The sequence below is a fragment of the Chrysemys picta genome, chromosome 4 (assembly GCF_011386835.1).
Source record: "Chrysemys picta bellii isolate R12L10 chromosome 4, ASM1138683v2, whole genome shotgun sequence".
Lineage (NCBI taxonomy): Eukaryota > Metazoa > Chordata > Testudines > Emydidae > Chrysemys > Chrysemys picta.
The window spans coordinates 1,003,696-1,023,163 of record NC_088794.1 but is presented as its reverse complement, the minus strand read 5'-3'; the positions used below and the strand labels follow the sequence as shown (position 1 = coordinate 1,023,163).

The following is a 19,468-nucleotide window of genomic DNA, read 5'->3' as shown; positions in this document are numbered from 1 at the left end:
TAATGCAGTACAGACCCTTCTTCCAGAGCCATCCGCCACTCGGTATTATCCGTGGAAATGTGGTGGAGAACATTCAGCCAGTCTCATCAGCCTGCCTAACCTAGCCCACAGCTCCTTACCTTAAACACCTGGGGAATCCTCCCCGTGGTATGGAAAGGCGAGCCTGGGCCATTAACCCTTTGGGTGGGTATTTTGCAATCCAAAGGAACCTCGGAACGGTCTGCAGACAAAGAGGGGAGGGTTAACCCACACCGGCTAGGTACACGCTACAGCTTAGGTAGGTATAAGTTATGTCACTAAGGGGTATGAATAAACCACCCCCTAAGCGACATAAGTTACACCGACCTAAACGCCAGTGTGGACAGTGCTATGTCCGTGGGAGAGCTCCTCCCTCCCCCGATATAGCTACCACCACTCACAGGGGCGGCTCTCTCCCGTCGGGTTAGAGCATCTGAACTAGCAGTGTTACTAGCAGCACTGGTGCTGCTGTAAGCTCTGTAGTGTAGCCATAACCACAGTCCCGCTCTCTGGGTGCAGTTCCTGTGTGGCCTCTTCTTTCTCTAGGGAGTTTCTCCCTGCGTGTTCCACACCAATGACCCCTCATGGCTAGGGTTACCATTCGTCTGGATTTACCCGGACATGTCCTCCTTTTTGTGCTAAAAATAGCGTCCGGGGGGAATTTGTAAAGCACTCACAATGTCCGGGATTTCCCCCCTCCCCCGGCAGAGCAGAGCGAGCGGCTGGGAGGGCTGCAGGAAAGTCCCGGGCTGGACTCCGGAGCAGCTGTAGAGGAGCCGGATCTGCCCTGCATTCTGAGCCGGCAGCTCTCCCCTGCAGCCCGGTCCAGCAGCACTGTGCACGGCCAGGGACCGGGTTTTGTTGTGCTGGGGAGCGCAGCCACGTGTCCGGCTGGCACAGAGCCCAACACCCTGTTCTGAGCAGCAGGGTAAGGGGGCCAGGGGGCAGGAGAAGGGCAGGGAGGTTCTGGAGGGGGCAGTCAAGAAACGGGGGGGGCTTTTTGGGGGGAGTGGAGAAAGTTTTGGGCAGTCAGGGTACAGGTAGGGGGTGGGGTTCTGGGGGGCAGTTAGGAGCAGGGGTCCCAGGAGGGGGCAGTCAGGGGACAAGGAGTGGGGGGGGTGGGGGGCTGGGAGTTCGGGGGGGGGCTGTCAGGGGGCAGGAGTGGGGAGAGGGATCGGAGCAGTCAGGGACAGGGAGCAGAGGGGTTTAGATGGGTTGGGAGTTCTGGGGGGGGGCTGTCAGGGGGTGGGGAGTGGTTGGATGGGGTGTGGGAGTCCCAGGGGTCTGTCTGGGGGTGGGGGTGTGGATAAGGGTTGGGGCAGTCAGGGGACAAGAGGCAGGGAGGCTTAGATAGGGAGTGGAGTCTTGGGGGGCAGTTAGGGGCAGGGGTCCCAGGAGGGGGCAGTCAGGGGACAAGGAACGGGGGGAGGGTTGGGGGTTCTGGGGGGGCAGGAAGTGGGAGGGGCAGGGGCGGGGCTAGGGCGGGGCTCCTCCCGTCCTCTTTTTTGCTTGCTGAAATATGGTAACCCTACTCATGGCGAGCCTAAGCGTCCTTCAGCAAAACAATTCTTTAGACCTTGTCTTCACTGAACAGGTGTGTTTTTAACTCATGTTAAATGACCTCATGTTCAAAACCTACTGAAGACAAGGCAGATGTAGTCTTAACCTGTTCTAGCTAAGTTCCTCCCTAAGGTTATTATACACCACAAACAAGAGGCGTGAGTCCCCCGTTCATGTACACATATTTGCACTAGCTCTCATCACACTAGCGCACGTATAAATGGCCATGTAGCTGCAGTAGTGTGGGTAGCGGCAGTGAAGGCACAGTTTAGCCATGCCAAGTATGTACCCACCAGTTTCAGGAGGGTTTGTATTCAGCAGGGGAATGGTGCCCCTAGTTCATAGTGTAGACATAGTCTAGGATTGACCCCTTCCAGCTCACATGTTAAAATATGAATTGCCCTGTGTGAACATAAGAACAGTCATACTGGGTGAGACCAAAGGTCCATCTAGCCCAGTGTAGTACTAGGATTTATTTTTTGTATTTTGTATAATTTAGAATGAAGGCTAAAGAATAATAAGATAATAATGTCAAGTATCAGAGGGGTAGCCGTGTTAGTCTGAATCTGTAAAAAGCAACAGAGGGTCCTGTGGCACCTTTAAGACTAGCAGAAGTACTGGGAGCATAAGCTTTCGTGGGTAAGAACCTCACTTCTTCAGATGCAAGGTAAGAATGTAGCATGTATTAAATGTATTGATGTATGATTTGATCATATCCTGCCAGAACAGCAGAAAGGAATATCCTAACAGCCACTGGTAGAGACACATCTCCAGAATTTCTGTGTGTCTGGACTGATTTCAAGGCAGTAACGGACCTTTGAGGTGACCACTTTGTTGTAAGTTTAGCATTTTAAATAAATAAAAGAATGCCACGATTGTTTTCTTTTCCATTGCAATTTGATATTCCTTTTCAAAATGTTCTGTGTAAATGAATTCTGTGTTGTGTGTGAATGAGGAATGTGTGTTAAGAGATAAGTGTGAAGGCCATCGCTGAACCAGATGGTGTAGGGAGGAACCGGAGACAGACGCAAGGGCGCCAGGAGGCTGCAACACGCCCCTACTGAAATATCAGAGCAGGGCAGATTGACGACTCTAAAGATGAGACAGGCACCTATCAATGAAAGAACAAGATAGCTGTGATGAGGACAAATTTAAGAAAACAAGCACTCGTCAAACAACAATTGATTACAGGATGACGGTGCAAAACTCACTGGCCCCAGTGAAGGAAAATCACTATATCAACAGGGTGTCTTGCCGTGAAACTTTGGGTTTGTGCCAAGACTTCCTTGGAGCATCGTGTTGCAACCAATGGAACCCGGCTCCTCTCTACCCGTGATCAACCCAGCTGGCCACTAGATTGATCCAGACTCTGGACTGGTAACTATAATGTCTACTGGCGGAACAGCGTGTGTGTGTGGTGTGACTGAATGCATATGCTAATTGTTGTATCTTCAATAAAGGCGGTGTATTGCCTTTTCCCCTGAGAAAGATCCTGTGTGCTTCTTATAAGCATAACACAGTATCCTGTCTTGCAACAGCGGCCAGTGCCAGGTGCCCCAGGGGGAATGAACAGAGCAGGGAATCATCCAGTGATCCATCCCCTGTCGCCCATTCCCAGCTCCTGGCAAACAGAGGCTAGGGACTAAGTGAGACTTTCTGTAATATTTTTATTTGGGCATAAGCTTTCGTGAGTAAAAACCTCACTTCTTCGGATGCAACGAAAGCTTATGCCCAAATAAATCTGTTAGTCTTTAAGGTGCCACCAGACTCCTTGTTGTTTTTGTAGATACAGACTAACACGGCTACCCCCGATACATGTAATATTTTTATTATTCTATGCATCCCTCAGTTTCCCTCAGTACTTTGGATTGTCACCCAGTGTGACCTAGTGACCCCGGGATGCCAACTGCCAGTGGAATTTACAGGGATCCTCGGGGTCTGATGTCTACATAATAGATTCATAGATTCTAGGACTGGAAGGGACCTCGAGAGGTCATCGAGTCCAGTCCCCTGCACTCATGGCAGGACCAAATACTGCTAGACCATCCCTGATAGACATTTATCTAACCTACTCTTAAATATCTCCAGAGACGGAGATTCCACAACCTCCCTAGGCAATTTATTCCAGTGTTTAACCACCCTGACAGTTAGGAACTTTTTCCTAATGTCCAACCTAGACCTCCCTTGCTGCAGTTTAAGCCCATTGCTTCTTGTTCTATTCTTAGAGGCTACGGTGAACAAGTTTTCTCCCACCTTCTTATAACACCCTTTTAGATACCTGAAAACTGCTATCATGTCCCCTCGCAGTCTTCTCTTTTCCAAACTAAACAAACCCAATTCTTTCAGCCTTCCTTCATAGGTCATGTTCTCAAGACCTTTAATCATTCTTGTTGCGCTTCTCTGGACCCTCTCCAATTTCTCCACATCTTTCTTGAAATGCGGTGCCCAGAACTGGACACAATACTTCAGTTGAGGCCTAACCAGCGCAGAGTAGAGCGGAAGAATGACTTCTTGTATCTTGCTCACAACACACCAAAATAGTGCACCAAAAACATGACATGTGAGATCTCTACCAACCAGCAGAAACATACTAACATTCTAACAGTAACGTGTAATCATTGTGAGATGTACGTAAGGATATTATTAAAAAAGTTATGTATCTCTACTGAAAATGAGGTTCTTAAGGTATGCACGTTGACAGGTCACCAGAAGGTGAAAAACGAGTTCTGTTCCGGCAGAGGGTAGGAGACACCTTTCTCCCTGGCTGACCATTGTGGGTTGTGTGTCTTACAATGTGAGGCTATTTGCATACGGAGCCAACGGGTAATCAACACTGCGAAGTCGACAAGAGATCACAGGATCGACAGGAAGGTACGCACAGCAGGGGGTGAGCTGTTTATGACCAGAGCAAGGAATAGGCTGGTATATCAGGAGAATACACGGAAACACACGGTGTCCTTCACCTGGGGACAAGCTGCCAGTGTGCTTGTCTGATGAACAGAAGGTCACGGCTGTTAAATGCTGGGAGAAAGCCTTCGGATGAGCTGATCTCTATGGAGCAGGAGCATGTCCTGTTAGTTAAGTCTCGACTCCAGGAGACATATTATGATTTTGTTTTACATGTAAGCAGAGTCAGGATGAGCTCTACCCTGACATCTGGTGGTGAATTATGGCGAGGGTGGAAAAGAACTCCAGGGGCTGATCTTGTTTGCATAGGCACACCCACTCGCCTGGCATGAAACCACAGCAACTCAAAGTGGTTACTTTGGCTGGTGTGGGATCCCCAGTTTCTCTGTTATTGGGGCAGGAAGAATAAAGTTTTGTTACCCTGATTCTGTGAATCAAGGCCAGTGGAACTGTTGTATGACAGAAGGACTGAGTGAGTCATTCACCATTACCTAAGTAGCATTTGCTTGTCAAGGGGCATGGGTTACAAAACCCAGTGAATTGAGAGAGGATGGGGACAGGTATTTGTACCTGATGGTGTGGCCCCCTCCCCAAGGGGGTTGAAACACCAATTGCACTACCTCCTCTCTCCACTGTTGAATGTCAGAGCTAACTTTGATTCCCTTAGGAGTCTAGTTACAGACTGCTGAGCTGAGTTCGCTTTGGGCCAATAGTGCACCAGCACTGGGGCTCCCCTACTACTAGCTGAAATCACTAAGAGCTGAAATCACAAAAGAGCTAAAGCTATTTAAGAGCTGAGATCACTGAGGCTGTGTTAACTAGTGGGGGAGCCTGAAGCTATAGCTAAGCTAACTTAGCTTAGTGGGGAGTGAGCGGAGCGGCTCACAGGTCGGTGAGCGGAGCGGCTGGAGGAGCAGCGAGCAGAGCCTTGTGGGAGCGGCCCAAGGGACGGCTGGAGCGGAGCAGCTCACAGGTCGGTGAGTGGAGCGGTGCAGCTCACAGGTCGGTGAGCGGAGCGGTGCAGCTCACAGGTCGGTGAGCGGAGCAGAGCAGCTCACAGGTCGGTGAGCGGAGCGGAGCGGCTCACAGGTCGGTGAGCGGAGCGGAGCAGCTGCCAGAGCAGTTCGTGGGACTGCGGGTGGAGTGGAGCAGTTTGTGGTGAAGGCTGCAGTGGAACCCCACGGAGAAGCAGCCGGTTGGCCTCGGATCACGTAAGGTGCCCCTTAACACCCTGCTCACCCCCCCCCCCCTTGAACTCTGGGGCTGCACTGATCATGGACAGAGACTTTGGGGGGTTGTCGGACTTTTGGGACTTTTGTGATTCTTGGGTTGCTGGACCCAAGAGACTTTGGGATTGGTGGACTTTTGGGACTTTGGTGATTCTTGGGTCGCTGGTTTCAAGAACCAACGGGAGAGGACACGGCCCAATTTGCTGGGGTGGGTCTTCGCTCATGGTTTGGTCCAAAAACTCTAGTTGTGGTGTTTTTTCCATTTAATGCTGATGTTGTTTACCTCATGTTATTAAACATTTTCTGTTACACTCAGACTCCGTGCTTGCGAGAGGGGAAGTATTGCCTCTTAGAGGTGCCCAGGGGGTGGTATGTAATTGTCCCAGGTCACTGGGTGGGGGCTCGAGCCGGTTTTGCATTGCGTTATTGAAACGGAACCCCTAGATACAGAACCCGGCCCTTGTTGCTGCCAACTTAGATGGGCAGAAGGGTTACATTTTTGGGGGCTCGTCCGGGATCCCCTGGGTCAGTACCCCTCGCAAGCACCTGTTGAGTGTTCCCCTGCATTGGGAAACAATTGTGGTTATATTTTGAGGAAATTACTGTTTGTATAATGGCTAATATGTCGGGTTTGTTGGGCCCCGGCCCTGCAGCCTCTAGCTCAGGGGCCACAGCCTCAGCCAATGATTGGACAAAAGCACTGGGGCAAATATTGGAAAAGGTTGTGTTGTCCCATGCTAGGTCAAACTCTTGTCGTGAGTTAAGGTTATTTGCTGGGGCAGAGGAGTTCGAACCCTGGTTGGAGCATACCACTGAAATGCTGCAGGAGTGGGCCGTACCTGATGCAGAAAAGCGAAGATGTCTGATAGAGAGCCTTAGTGGCCCAGCATTAGATGTGATTCGCACCCTGAAGCTCATTGACCCTGGGGTCAGTGTGAAGGACTGCCTAGAGGCCCTTGATCATACCTTTGGGAGTGTAGAGGGCCCTGAAGACAGTTACTGTAAGTTCCTTAATTCCCGACAGCAAATTGGCGAGAAGATTTCAGCCTATATACAGAGGCTGGAAAGACTGCTTCAGAGAGCTGTCATGAGGGGTGCAGTGACTGCTGAACAGATGGATCGGACCAGACTGGCTCAAATTGTAAGAGGAGCTCAATATCAGAACTCGATTCTACTCCATCTCCGGCTAAGAGAACGACAGGAACATCCCCCAAGTTATTCCCAGCTGATAAAGGAGGTCAGAGAAGAGGAAGAAAGGCAGGCTGCCAGCGAGTTTTGGGAAGCCCAAACATTGGAGCCAGCCGGCACAACACCACTGCAAATGGCCAGTGTACTGATGGTGAGCACCACAGAGGAACTTGCCCAACAAGTGCAGGTCCTGACAGAACGGATAGCTGAACTGCAAAGCACCATTGACCAAGCTAAGACTTCCGGGAATAAGGAGCCTCTGACCGTGGCGATGGAGAAGTCAGCATTTAGAGCCACCATCCCATCTGGGCGAAGAGGGAAAGGACAATTCTTCTGCTACCGATGTGGTCAAGATGGACACAGTGCTGCCAAGTGCCATAATGAAGAAAACCCCTCCTTAGTGTATGGAAAGCTGAGGATCAGTTGGGAGAGATCCGGTAGCTGCCAGAGAGTCCGGGGACGGGGACCACCCAGGCCTGCAGGATTTGAAGATTCCCCCAGAAAAGACTGTCCAGCTGGGATCCCCGCAGGACTGATAGGGCCTCGAGCAGAGGTCATGGTGAAGATTGAAGGGGTGGAGTGTAAAGCCGTGCTTGACACTGGATCTCAAGTGACTATTATATTTCAGTCATTCTACCAACAAATGCTTAGGCACCTGCCTATACAGCCACTGACTGGCGTTGGTCTGTGTGGCCTCAGCATGGATGAATACCCCTACCAAGGGTATGTCATAGTGCACCTGGAATTCCCAGAGGAGGTTGCTGGGGTAAGAGAAGAGGTGGACACAGCTGCATTAATATGCCCTGACCCTAAAGGGACCTCTGATGTGTCTGTGCTGATAGGGACCAACTCCAGTCTCTTCAAGGTGCTCGCGGATTACTGCAGACGACGGGCTGGGGACCAGTACCTGAATACCCTGATGATCCATACGCTTTGTGCTGAAGCCTATAGGAAGATTGAAGGTGCTAAAAAGGAGACATCTGAGCTACCGATTGGGGCGCTGAAGTACATGGGCACAACCCCGTTAGTAGTGCCTGCAAGGACGGAGCAAGAAGTGCTTGTCATGAGTACTCGGCTGAAAGGCAGTAAAGGGGCGTTAGCAATGGTAGAGCAGCCGGTTGAAGGAGAGCTCCCGGAAGGAGTGCTGGTCCCCAGTGGAGTCATAACCCTACCTGCTGAAGCCCAGGAAAAGGTGACTATACTGATTGCTAATGAAACAAGTCGAGATGTTGTTGTGAAGCAAGGACAAAAGATAGCGGATCTCTTTGAGCCTGAATCAATTGTAAAACCCCAGTGTGAGACTCAAGTTCCGCCAATAGACCCTGCAAAGTTTGACTTTGGAGATTCACCGTTGTCCGAGGAGTGGAAAGATCGCCTGAGGAGGAAACTTTGTGAAAAATCCAAGGTGTTCTCATTGCATGAGTGGGATGTGGGATGTGCAAAAGGAGTCGAGCACAACATCAAACTACATGACTCTCGACCTTTCAGGGAGAGATCTAGGAGGATTGCCCTCTCCGAGATGGAAGATGTGCGACAACATCTTCAGGAGCTGGCTGCGAATGGCATCATTACAGAGTCCCGCAGCCCATATGCCTCACCCATTGTGGTGGTCCGTAAAAAGAATGGGAAAATCCGGATGTGTATTGACTACCGCACCCTAAACCGCCGTACTGTGGTTGACCAGTACACAATGCCCCGAGTCCAAGATGCCTTAGACTGTTTGCTGGGAAGCCAGTGGTTCTCTGTGTTGGATCTTCGGAGTGGATACTACCAGATCCCTCTGGGTGAAGCAGATAAGGAGAAGACAGCCTTCATCTGCCCATTAGGGTTTTATCAGTTTGAACGCATGCCCCAAGGGATCTCTGGAGCACCTGCCACATTTCAACGTCTTATGGAGAAAGTTGTGGGAGACATGAATTTACTGCAAGTGTTAGTTTATTTGGATGACCTGATAGTGTTTGGAAGAACCTTGGAGGAGCATGAAGAAAGACTTCTTAAAGTGCTTGATAGGTTAGAGGATTATGGTTTGAAGCTTTCAATTGACAAATGCCAGTTCTGCAGGACCTCAGTGAAGTATGTGGGTCACATCGTGTCCCAAGAGGGTGTGAGTACTGATCCCGATAAAATAGAAGCCCTCACTACATGGCCATGTCCACGTAACTACAGAGAACTCAAGACCTTTCTTGGGTTTAGTGGCTACTATCGCAGATTTGTGAAAAACTATGCTACGATTGTAAAACCTCTGAATGATCTTACCAGGGGATACCAGTCCAGCAGGAACAAATCTAAGACCAAGAATAAGGGAAGGTCCCCAAAGCCTCCTGTGCAGAGACACTATGGCCCCTTCGAACCATTTGGGCCACGGTGGGATGAGAGATGTGAAAGGGCTTTTCGAGAAATCATTACTTGCCTAACTCATGCTCCAGTCCTAGTCTTTGCTGACCCAAGCAAGCCATTTATCCTGCATACTGATGCCAGTTTGGAGGGTCTGGGAGCAGTACTGTACCAGGAAGTGGAAGGAAGACGTAAACCTGTAGCCTTTGCCAGCCGAGGACTGTCTGATAGTGAAACTCGCTATCCCACCCACAAGCTGGAGTTCTTGGCCTTGAAATGGGCCATCACTGAGAAATTTCGAGACTACTTATATGGTGCTCAGTTCCAGGTGTGGACAGACAACAACCCACTGACCTATGTGTTAACAAGTGCTAAGCTGGATGCTACAGGGCAAAGATGGGTGGCCGCTTTGGCTAGCTATGACTTCAGCATTCAATACCGATCAGGGAGAAGCAATGTAGATGCAGATGCATTGTCCAGGCGTCCACAGGCACCGGGAGTTGCTATGATACCCACAGATGGAGTGAGGGCTATTTGCAGTGTGAGTCGCCGGGAGCCAGAGTCCCATGAGAGTCTTCATGGATGTGCTGCAGAAGCTTTGGGCCTGCCCCCTGAATGCGTGCCTTCTGCTTCAGTGAACTATATTGCGTTGGACCAATCTCCTTTGCCCATGCTCAATGCGGCTGACTGGCAGGAAGCCCAGCTGCAAGATATTGGCATTCGTGATACACTACTTGCCAAAAGGGAGGGGCGAAGCCCAGCTGCGGTTGTCCCACCTAACCCGGAGGGTAAACTACTATTGAGAGAATGGACCAAACTAAAACTGATTCAGGGAGTGCTACATCGAGTGACCACAGACCCTTTACAAAAGCAACGAGCACAGCTAGTGCTGCCGAAAGAGTACAGAGCCCTGGCCATGAGGGCCCTGCATGATGACTTTGGACATTTAGGGATGGAGAGGACCCTGGAACTTCTTCGTAGTAGATTCTATTGGCCTCGGATGGCTGAAGATGTTCGCAGGAAATGTGAGACCTGCGCTCGATGTGTTCAAAGGAAAACTCTGCCCACGAGGGCTGCATATCTCAAGAACATCACCAGCACCAAACCTTTGGAACTGGTATGCATCGATTTCTTGTCTTTAGAAGTAGACAAGAGGAATATTGGGAACATTCTAGTAGTGACTGACCATTATACACGATATGCGCAGGCATATCCCACGCGTGATCAGAGGGCCACCACGGTTGCTCGAGTACTGTGGGAGAAATATTTCTCAGTTTATGGATTTCCAGCCCGGATACACTCGGATCAGGGGCGGGACTTTGAGAGTCATCTTCTGAAGGAGGTGCTGAGGATAGCGGGAATTAAGAAGTCTAGAACAACGCCTTATCACCCGCAAGGTGATCCTCAGCCAGAGAGGTTCAACCGAACCCTATTAGATATGTTGGGGACTTTGCGACCAGAGCAGAAAGCAACCTGGAGCCAACATGTTGCATATCTGGTGCACGCCTACAATGCCACAAAGAATGATGCTACAGGAGTCACCCCATATCTCTTAATGTTTGGACGAGAACCAAGATTATCCATAGACCTGTGCTTTGGTGTATCAGAGGATGGAGATAGCTATGAAACTCATCAGCAATATGTATCCCGACTGAGAGAAAAGCTGCGGGATGCTTATCACTTAGCTACATCTGCGGCTCGGAAGAACGCCGACCGCAACAAACATCGATATGATGCTAGGGTACGTCTGCAAGAACTCCAGCCGGGGGACAGAGTTCTGCTGCGAAATTTGGGTATTGCTGGCAAACACAAGATAGCCGACAGATGGAAGGCAATACCTTACTTGGTGATGGAAAAGCTAGGAGACCTGCCGGTCTACAAGATCAAACCTGAAGAGGGTCCAGGGCAGACAAAGACAGTGCATAGAAACCTTTTGCTCCCTGTGGGGGAATTGGTAGGCACCCCGTATGAGATGGGCCACAACAGGGCAACTGGGCAGAACGAAGGTGCTGGACCAAAGCCGCCCTCCAACGTGGACAGCCAGCCCCCTGCAGCTAACCTACCCCCATGCAGCACATCTGAGAGTGAGTCTGAGGAGGAAGACACAACCATGGTGTACCCTGGGATGGAGACAAGATTTCAGTCTCGATCGGCTGAATCAACAGAGAGCTCCTCTTCTTCCACCCTAAACCCCATGGCAGAAGTATTTAGGCCCATTCCTGACACCCCTGAGCCACTGGTGGGACCCCCATGTGATGACACACCCAGGTTATTGGACAGTGGAGACATACAGGTGGAGGATGTCCTGGGCACCTTGGACCCTCCACTGTTAGAACTAGAAATGCAGGGGCCTATGCCAGTAGCCGAGGGACCCTCAAAGGAAACCTCTCCATCCATCGGTCAAGAGGCTGTCCCGCCCACCACGGCAACAGAGATTCTCAATAGACGAGACAGGGTAATAAGACCAGTAAAACGGTTGACTTATGATGCACCTGGGGTAACTAGTGAGGAACCAATATGTTTAGCACACAGGCTTGTGGAAGCTAGAGTGGGCTATCTGAGGCCCTTTGGAGGGAACCAGTGAGTTGTTATAATAGGGAGTATGATTTGTCGGGACGACAAATTTTCGGCTGGGGGGAGGATGTAAGCAGAGTCAGGATGAGCTCTACCCTGACATCTGGTGGTGAATTATGGCGAGGGTGGAAAAGAACTCCAGGGGCTGATCTTGTTTGCATAGGCACACCCACTCGCCTGGCATGAAACCACAGCAACTCAAAGTGGTTACTTTGGCTGGTGTGGGATCCCCAGTTTCTCTGTTATTGGGGCAGGAAGAATAAAGTTTTGTTACCCTGATTCTGTGAATCAAGGCCAGTGGAACTGTTGTATGACAGAAGGACTGAGTGAGTCATTCACCATTACCTAAGTAGCATTTGCTTGTCAAGGGGCATGGGTTACAAAACCCAGTGAATTGAGAGAGGATGGGGACAGGTATTTGTACCTGATGGTGTGGCCCCCTCCCCAAGGGGGTTGAAACACCAATTGCACTACCTCCTCTCTCCACTGTTGAATGTCAGAGCTAACTTTGATTCCCTTAGGAGTCTAGTTACAGACTGCTGAGCTGAGTTCACTTTGGGCCAATAGTGCACCAGCACTGGGGCTCCCCTACTACTAGCTGAAATCACTAAGAGCTGAAATCACAAAAGAGCTAAAGCTATTTAAGAGCTGAGATCACTGAGGCTGTGTTAACTAGTGGGGGAGCCTGAAGCTATAGCTAAGCTAGCTTAGCGGGGAGTGAGCGGAGCGGAGCGGCTCACAGGTCGGTGAGCGGAGCGGCTGGAGGAGCAGCGAGCAGAGCCTTGTGGGAGCGGCCCAAGGGACGGCTGGAGCGGAGCAGCTCACAGGTCGGTGAGCGGAGCGGAGCGGAGCGGCTCACAGGTCGGTGAGCGGAGCAGCGCGGCTCACAGGTCGGTGAGCGGAGCGGAGCGGAGCGGAGCGGAGCAGCTGCCAGAGCAGTTCGTGGGACTGCGGGTGGAGTGGAGCAGTTTGTGGTGAAGGCTGCAGTGGAACCCCATGGAGAAGCAGCCGGTTGGCCTCGGATCACGTAAGGTGCCCCTTAACACCCTGCTCACCCCCCCCCCTTGAACTCTGGGGCTGCACTGATCATGGACAGAGACTTTGGGGGGTTGTCGGACTTTTGGGACTTTTGTGATTCTTGGGTTGCTGGACCCAAGAGACTTTGGGATTGGTGGACTTTTGGGACTTTGGTGATTCTTGGGTCGCTGGTTTCAAGAACCAACGGGAGAGGACACGGCCCAATTTGCTGGGGTGGGTCTTCGCTCATGGTTTGGTCTAAAAACTCTAGTTGTGGTGTTTTTTCCATTTAATGCTGATGTTGTTTACCTCATGTTATTAAACATTTTCTGTTACACTCAGACTCCGTGCTTGCGAGAGGGGAAGTATTGCCTCTTAGAGGCGCCCAGGGGGTGGTATGTAATTGTCCCAGGTCACTGGGTGGGGGCTCGAGCCGGTTTTGCATTGCGTTATTGAAACGGAACCCCTAGATACAGAACCCGGCCCTTGTTGCTGCCAACTTAGATGGGCAGAAGGGTTACATACATATAACCAATTGCTGCCACTATTTCTGCCTACTTGCTGTTAGGTGAATCTCTGCTCTGTGTTAAATACACTTAGATACGTTTATAGTGAAATCAAGTCCAAGTGCTGTGTGTTAAGCTGAGCAGTGATCTGAGGTGTAACTGGTACGCTGAGTGTGCTGTTCCTTCTGTCACCTGTGGCTGGTGGAGTCCGAGAGCCGACCCCTGGCAGGCACAGACGAGTCTCCCTCCCTCCCTCCCTCCCTCCCAAGAGCAGATGATAGTGAGGTGCCTCCCAGCCCTGGGTATCTCTGGAAGCATCACACCCATTGGCTGCCGGCAGGTTAAATACTCTCTTGGGGCAGAGCAGGTGACATGAGATGTTGTGTCACGTAACTCTCTGGGGTGGAATGAAGGGGTCGTTAAAGGATTGGCTGAAACTGACCCAGATCAATGGTGGGTCCCCAAAGGCAATAGAATCCCCAAGGACAGAACAGCTGACCCCTGTCCATGGGAATCTCCTGCGGGTGGAACATGTGGACTCAGTGTGGGTCGTCAGGCTGTGATAAGAAGTGGCTTTTGGGGCAGGCTCAGCTTGCACCTTGGTTCTGACAAAGGAGAAAGATGGTCAGGTCCAACCCTTTGCATGCTGCAGCTCCAGGGAATGCAACATTTTTGGTATGAATGATAATTATTATGATTTATTTGATTTCATGATGTTTAGAGATGTGGATTATTGGGATTATTAAAAAGAAGAGAGAAAATACAATGACTGTTTGCCAGTCTACCTCCTTCACCTCATTCAAATCCATAAAAAAGATGAAAAAAAGTTGCTCTCCCTGGCCACAGAGGGCAGACAAGAGGTGATGGGTTCAAACTACAGCAGAGCAGATTGAGATTAAATCTCAGGAAAAACTCCACTGTCCTGCTGTTCTTACAAGTAGGGAACAGACGCTATGGTCATGGAAGCTGCTGCGTTGGAGGGTTTCAAAAGGAGGCTGGATGGTTTTTAGACACAACACATCCTGCATCTTGGCAGGGGTTAGACTAGATGTCCCTTGTGGTCCCTTTTAACCCCATGGTTCTATGATTCTGTGAAATCCCTCCTCAAATTCACGTTTGCAGCCAGCCAATCCCAGGAGAAGTGAAGAGGGAGGGAGGGATAATTTAAAACAAATACTGAGTTACTTGACCTGCCAAGGTTTGCTGAGCAACCACCTCATCTTATTTTCACCCTCCTCCTTCCTTTCCCCTCACTTGCCCTGTCATGCTGGGCACAGAATGCAGGCTCTGTCCGACAGAGGCTGTCTATTTACTTGTTTTCTGAGGCCCCCAACGTGTTTCTGGGCACACAAAAATAATAGATAAGAAAATATTCAGATAATATTGTTTTCCAGCTTATACTTTTTCCTTACAGTGATTTTCCTTTGCACCCAAAACCAACAGAAGCCCTGGCAGGTAAAAGCATCAATGCCCTTCTGTTGGAGTTAGTGCAGAAAATAACACAACAGTTCACAGGGGTACCACAACCCGCGTGAGCTGCACACTCAGACAGTGATGGTGACGTGAAACTGCTGCCATTCGGGGAAGCTTTCTGAGCGCTGGCAGGTGCCGTGAGCTCCCCAGACATTTCTTGCACTCTGGTAGCACAGCAGACTTCCTTGGGCCTCTGTCAGAGCTGCTGTGTATTGTGCTCAGCCTAGCCCACGTTTTCAAGAGTGGTCACTGAGCAGTTTCTGGCTGCCCAACCTGAGACACCCCGGGCCTGGTTTCCTGAAGTGCAGAGCATCCACAGCTGTAGTTACAGTCAGCTGCTGCTGGGAGCTGGGCACTTTGAAAAGCTGACTTTATTCTGGTACCTACACAGCTCTTTTGAGTGCCTAGCCCTGCTTGTCTCGTCCTGGACACCCCAACATGAAGGCACCTCAATCCAGCGGCCACTTCAGAACCTACCGTATGGCCAAAGCCTGGTGCGAAGCCCTCCCTTTGTGGGGCTTCCCTCGTGGGCACTGTAGCAGCGTGAGCACCCGCTCTAGCCGGAAGGGGTTGAAAAGCCCTGCTGAGGGTTGGGGCTGTGTAAAGGAGCAAAACCCCGGCTGACTGGGGAAGTGGCTGCAGCTGGGGTCACGCCCCAAACGGAGCCACTCAGCCTCATAAGAAGGCCAGAGCAGCCAGAAGTGGAAGTCTCTCTCTGACTGGAGAGACAGGCTGGCTAGCTAGCTAGCTAGCTGGGGAACTCACCAGGGACCTAGAGTGAGGCAGGGCTGGGGAAAGGCCTTAGGAGCTGGGAAGCCCTAGGCCAGCAACTCCCCAGGCTGCAGGGCCTGGTCCTAGGCCCATATAGGTATTGGGGTTGCAGAGGGGCAGCCTGAGGGTGAGTCAGTCCAAACCCCTTGTTGCCTGTGATGACTGGCTGATAGACTCCAGTCTGCCCCAGGGGCGTGGGGGCTAGATGGGGACTGGCAGTAGCCATGACTGAGGTGATGTGGGGATAGTGGGTAGGGGTTCCCCTGGGGGGGAGACCTAGAGAGAGTGGGGTACTGCCAGGGGGCAGCACACAAGACACGGGCACTGGGTCCAGGAGGGACATGGGGGGCCAATGACAGGTGGGACACCAGCCTGCAGAGGGCGCTCTGATGACTCTTGTGCTAATTCCCAAGATGACCAGCAGGAGGTGCTGCAGGGGTGAGTCTGCACCAGTCTACAGCACCCAGCTGGCAACACCTGACTCCCAGAGGTGTTCAGCTCCCCGCTAGCCTCCCCTTTCAGCCCAGTCATGGGCGCTCAGCGCCTCTGGAAAGGCTGGGCTGGGGTGTCTCACGTGGCGCCCAGACACCCCAACCCCAGCCCAGGTGGCCATGGCTGCACACAAGCCCAGTGGCTCTCGGTCGGGGCTGTCTGGGCACAGCCTGGCACGGGGAGCTGGTAAACGGCGCTCGCCATCAGCGTCCCCTCGGGCAGCCGTTCTCCGGGGCCAGGCGTGTGGCTGCTTGGCCCGGCTGGAAGGGGAGTCGGGGGAAACTCTGACCCCAGCGAAGCCACCGGGAGCCGTGGGGCTGGGATCCCAGACTGACCTGAGCCATCCAGCGCTGCCCCCAACACAGCCCACGGCCCCGGGATCGAACCAGGCCAGGCTGGGTATGGGCCTGGGTCCCTCTGCCCGGCCCAGTGCTGAGTCCTCCAGCCGTCTGCCCTGTGGGGCCGGCTGGGTGTCTGGTCGGTTTGTTCTCCTCGCCCCATTGCGACCTCTTCCCCCGTCACTGATACTGACCCTCCCCCCTTGCCGGGTGTCTCCCCCTCTCCCCACTGCGACCCCTCCCCTGTCACTGATACTGACCCCCCTGGTGTCTCCCCCTCTCCTCACTGCAACCCCTCCCCAGGTCACTGATACTGACCCTCCCCCCTTGCCGGGTGTCTCCCCCTCTCCCCACTGCGACCCCTCCCCCGTCACTGATACTGACCCCCCCCCGGTGTCTCCCCCTCTCCTCACTGCGACCCCTCCCCAAGTCACCGATACTGACCCCCCCCCGTGTCAGCCATTGACCCTGTGGTTTGCAAACACCCCCCATCCCTGCCCCAGAGGCCCCCCACCAGCTCTGTGATGGGGCAGGGCAGGGGTTTGGAGTGGGGGGCTCAGGGCTGGGGCAGAGGGTTTGGGTGTGGGCTGTGGAACAGGGCTGGGGATGAGGGGTTTGGGGGGGCTCAGGGCTGGGGCAGAGGGTTGGGATGTGGGGGGTGCGGGCTGTGGGGTGGGACGGGGATGAGGGGTTTGGGGGGGCTCAGGGCTGGGGCAGAGGGTTTGGGGTGGGGGGGTGAGGGCTCTGGGGTGGGCTGGGGATGAGGGGTGGGGGGGCTCAGGGCTGGGGCAGAGGGTTGGGGTGCGGGCTGGGGGCAGGGCTGCGGTGAGGGGTTTGAGGTGTGGGGGGTCCCACCGGAAAAGGCAGGGGTCCGTGGCGGGAGGGCAGTGCCCTGGCACGAGTGGGTGGGGGCACTAGGACCCTGCGGCGGCAGTGGATGCCGGGAGCCAGGGACTTTCCGAGGCCGGGGGAGGAGGTGGGGGCCAGGGGGAAGTCCGGGGAGGCAGGTGGGGCCAGGGGAAAGTCCTGGCCCTGAACATTGCTATAGCCTGAGAACCAGGGGCCCTAGAACTGTGTGTGTTCCTGGAAGCAGAGGTGCACAGAACGTGTAGATTTGAGTAGCACCCTGTCATTGAATCAATGTGGTCATATTCTAAGTTTCCCCAAATTCATTTCAATTTTACACCCACCACTGAGTAACTGACTCCGGGGTCGTCCTTGTGTAGTACAGTCTGAGGGACCTTCTCTCCATCGGTGAGTCTATTCTCCTCTTTTCCTGGTGCTCTGTCAGCCGCGCCAAACTTAGACACAGTTTTGTTTTACACAGTTTGGCATCCGCTGGGGCTTTAGTGACATGTCTTCCTGTCTAACCTGGGCCCCCCGCTCGGCCAGGGGGCAGCGTTATCGGGGGCAGCAGCAAACGGCTCCGTAACAGGCGGGAGGGCGCGGCCCAGCCACAGCTGGACCCCGGAGATAAGGCTTGTACTGATCATTCGCTGACAGGTGCCCCACGGCGCCCGGCCTGGGTCTGTGCTGATCCCCCCAGAGAGCCTGGGGTCTGTGCTGATCCCTCCCTGGCCTGGGTCTGTGCCAGCCCTGCCCCCCCCCCCCCGCCTGGGTCTGTGCCAGCCCTGCCCCCCCCCCACCTGGGTCTGTGCTGATCCCCCCAGAGAGCCTGGGGTCTGTGCCAGCCCTGTCCCCCCCGTGCTGGCTGCCGAGCTGCCCGTCCCCGTTTGGGGCAGTCTCTGGCAGTAGCGGCTCCTCCCCGACTGTCCCGGCCTGACCCCCCACACACACTGTGCCCCGGGAGTGTCTCATGGGGCCAGGCCGGCCTGTCCCTGGGGTAACTCGGGGCTCCCCCCCGCCCCAGGCCAGGGGCCGAGGGGCCCGGAAGGTTCCGGGGTGGCCGAGGGGAAGGGGGGGGCGGCTGACGGCTGGGGTTTGGTGGCTGAGGGAGTCGGGGGGCAGGGTGCCAGGAGGCGGTTGGGGTGACCCCCGTGAGCCCCAGGGATTGCTGGAGGATGGGCGGTTATACGCACAGGCCCAGCCCGGAGCCCCTGGGACACGGGGGCTCTGCCAGCCGGAACGGCCCAGATGCTCCCTCCCGAGGGGGATCCGGGGCACTGCCCCCCAGCGCCCGCACCCCAGCCAGCCTGCCCCAGAGGAGTGGGGCAGCCTCCTTCAACCCTCCGCCGCTACAGGCCTCGGGGTGTGTGTGTGCAGGCAATGGCCCCCCCCTCCCCCCACAACAGGGACTGACACCCCCCCCCCAGCTCTGTGCTCACAGAAACCACTCCACAGGCCACATCCCCTGCACCCTGCTACTAGGGGCCTCCCACCCCCATGGGACCCTGCCAGTGACTGACACTCCCTGCCCATGGCTGCCGGGGCACCACCACTGGCCCCATTGCTGGGGCTGGGAGTTCAAGGGAGACCCCCCCCAACACACACCCTCACCTCCGACCCAAATTCCCCCACCGCACTAGTGCTGGGGATGGGGAATACGTCACGGATACCCATCCCATGGAGCCCGGAACAGGTGAGGGACAGGCAAGGTCTGTTTGGAAAGACGGCCAGAGGGGTGTTTGGGCGCACAGGAGCCCTGCTAGGGTCCGGAGTTCTGCACACACACACTTTCCTTTCCCTCGTTGAAGCCACTGGTGTTAGTTTAAAATTCATCAAGATATAGAGTTATTGTCTGAACAATCCTACTTCTGATTATCTGTTGCAGTGGTGCAAACAAGTTTATAAAACCAAAACAGCACCAGAATTCTATTTATAACTATACAAAATAAGGCATTTAAAAAACCAAACAGACAGTGATGGGGGCAGGGGGAGAGGGGAATAGTCGCATATATAAGACAAACCCCCTAACAGCGGGATAGTCTCGATTAATATCAAGACATCTGGTCACCCTAGTTGCGTGTGTGTGTTTGTCAAGAAGCAGAACCTAACATAGATAATGGCAGACTGACATAGGAGAAGAACCGCAAACTGCATCTCTTTTTGTGAACCGAGGGGCGGGGGGGAAATCAATCCATTGAACAGTATAAGACTTTTT

At 53.3% G+C, this 19,468-nt stretch overlaps 1 pseudogene; it reads left to right on the top strand.

Moving 5' to 3' along the window:
* The first annotated feature begins 17,171 nt into the window (after positions 1–17,171).
* The window catches only part of LOC101943929 (guanylate-binding protein 1-like), a 28,321-nt pseudogene continuing 26,024 nt past the window's right edge, over positions 17,172–19,468 (top strand).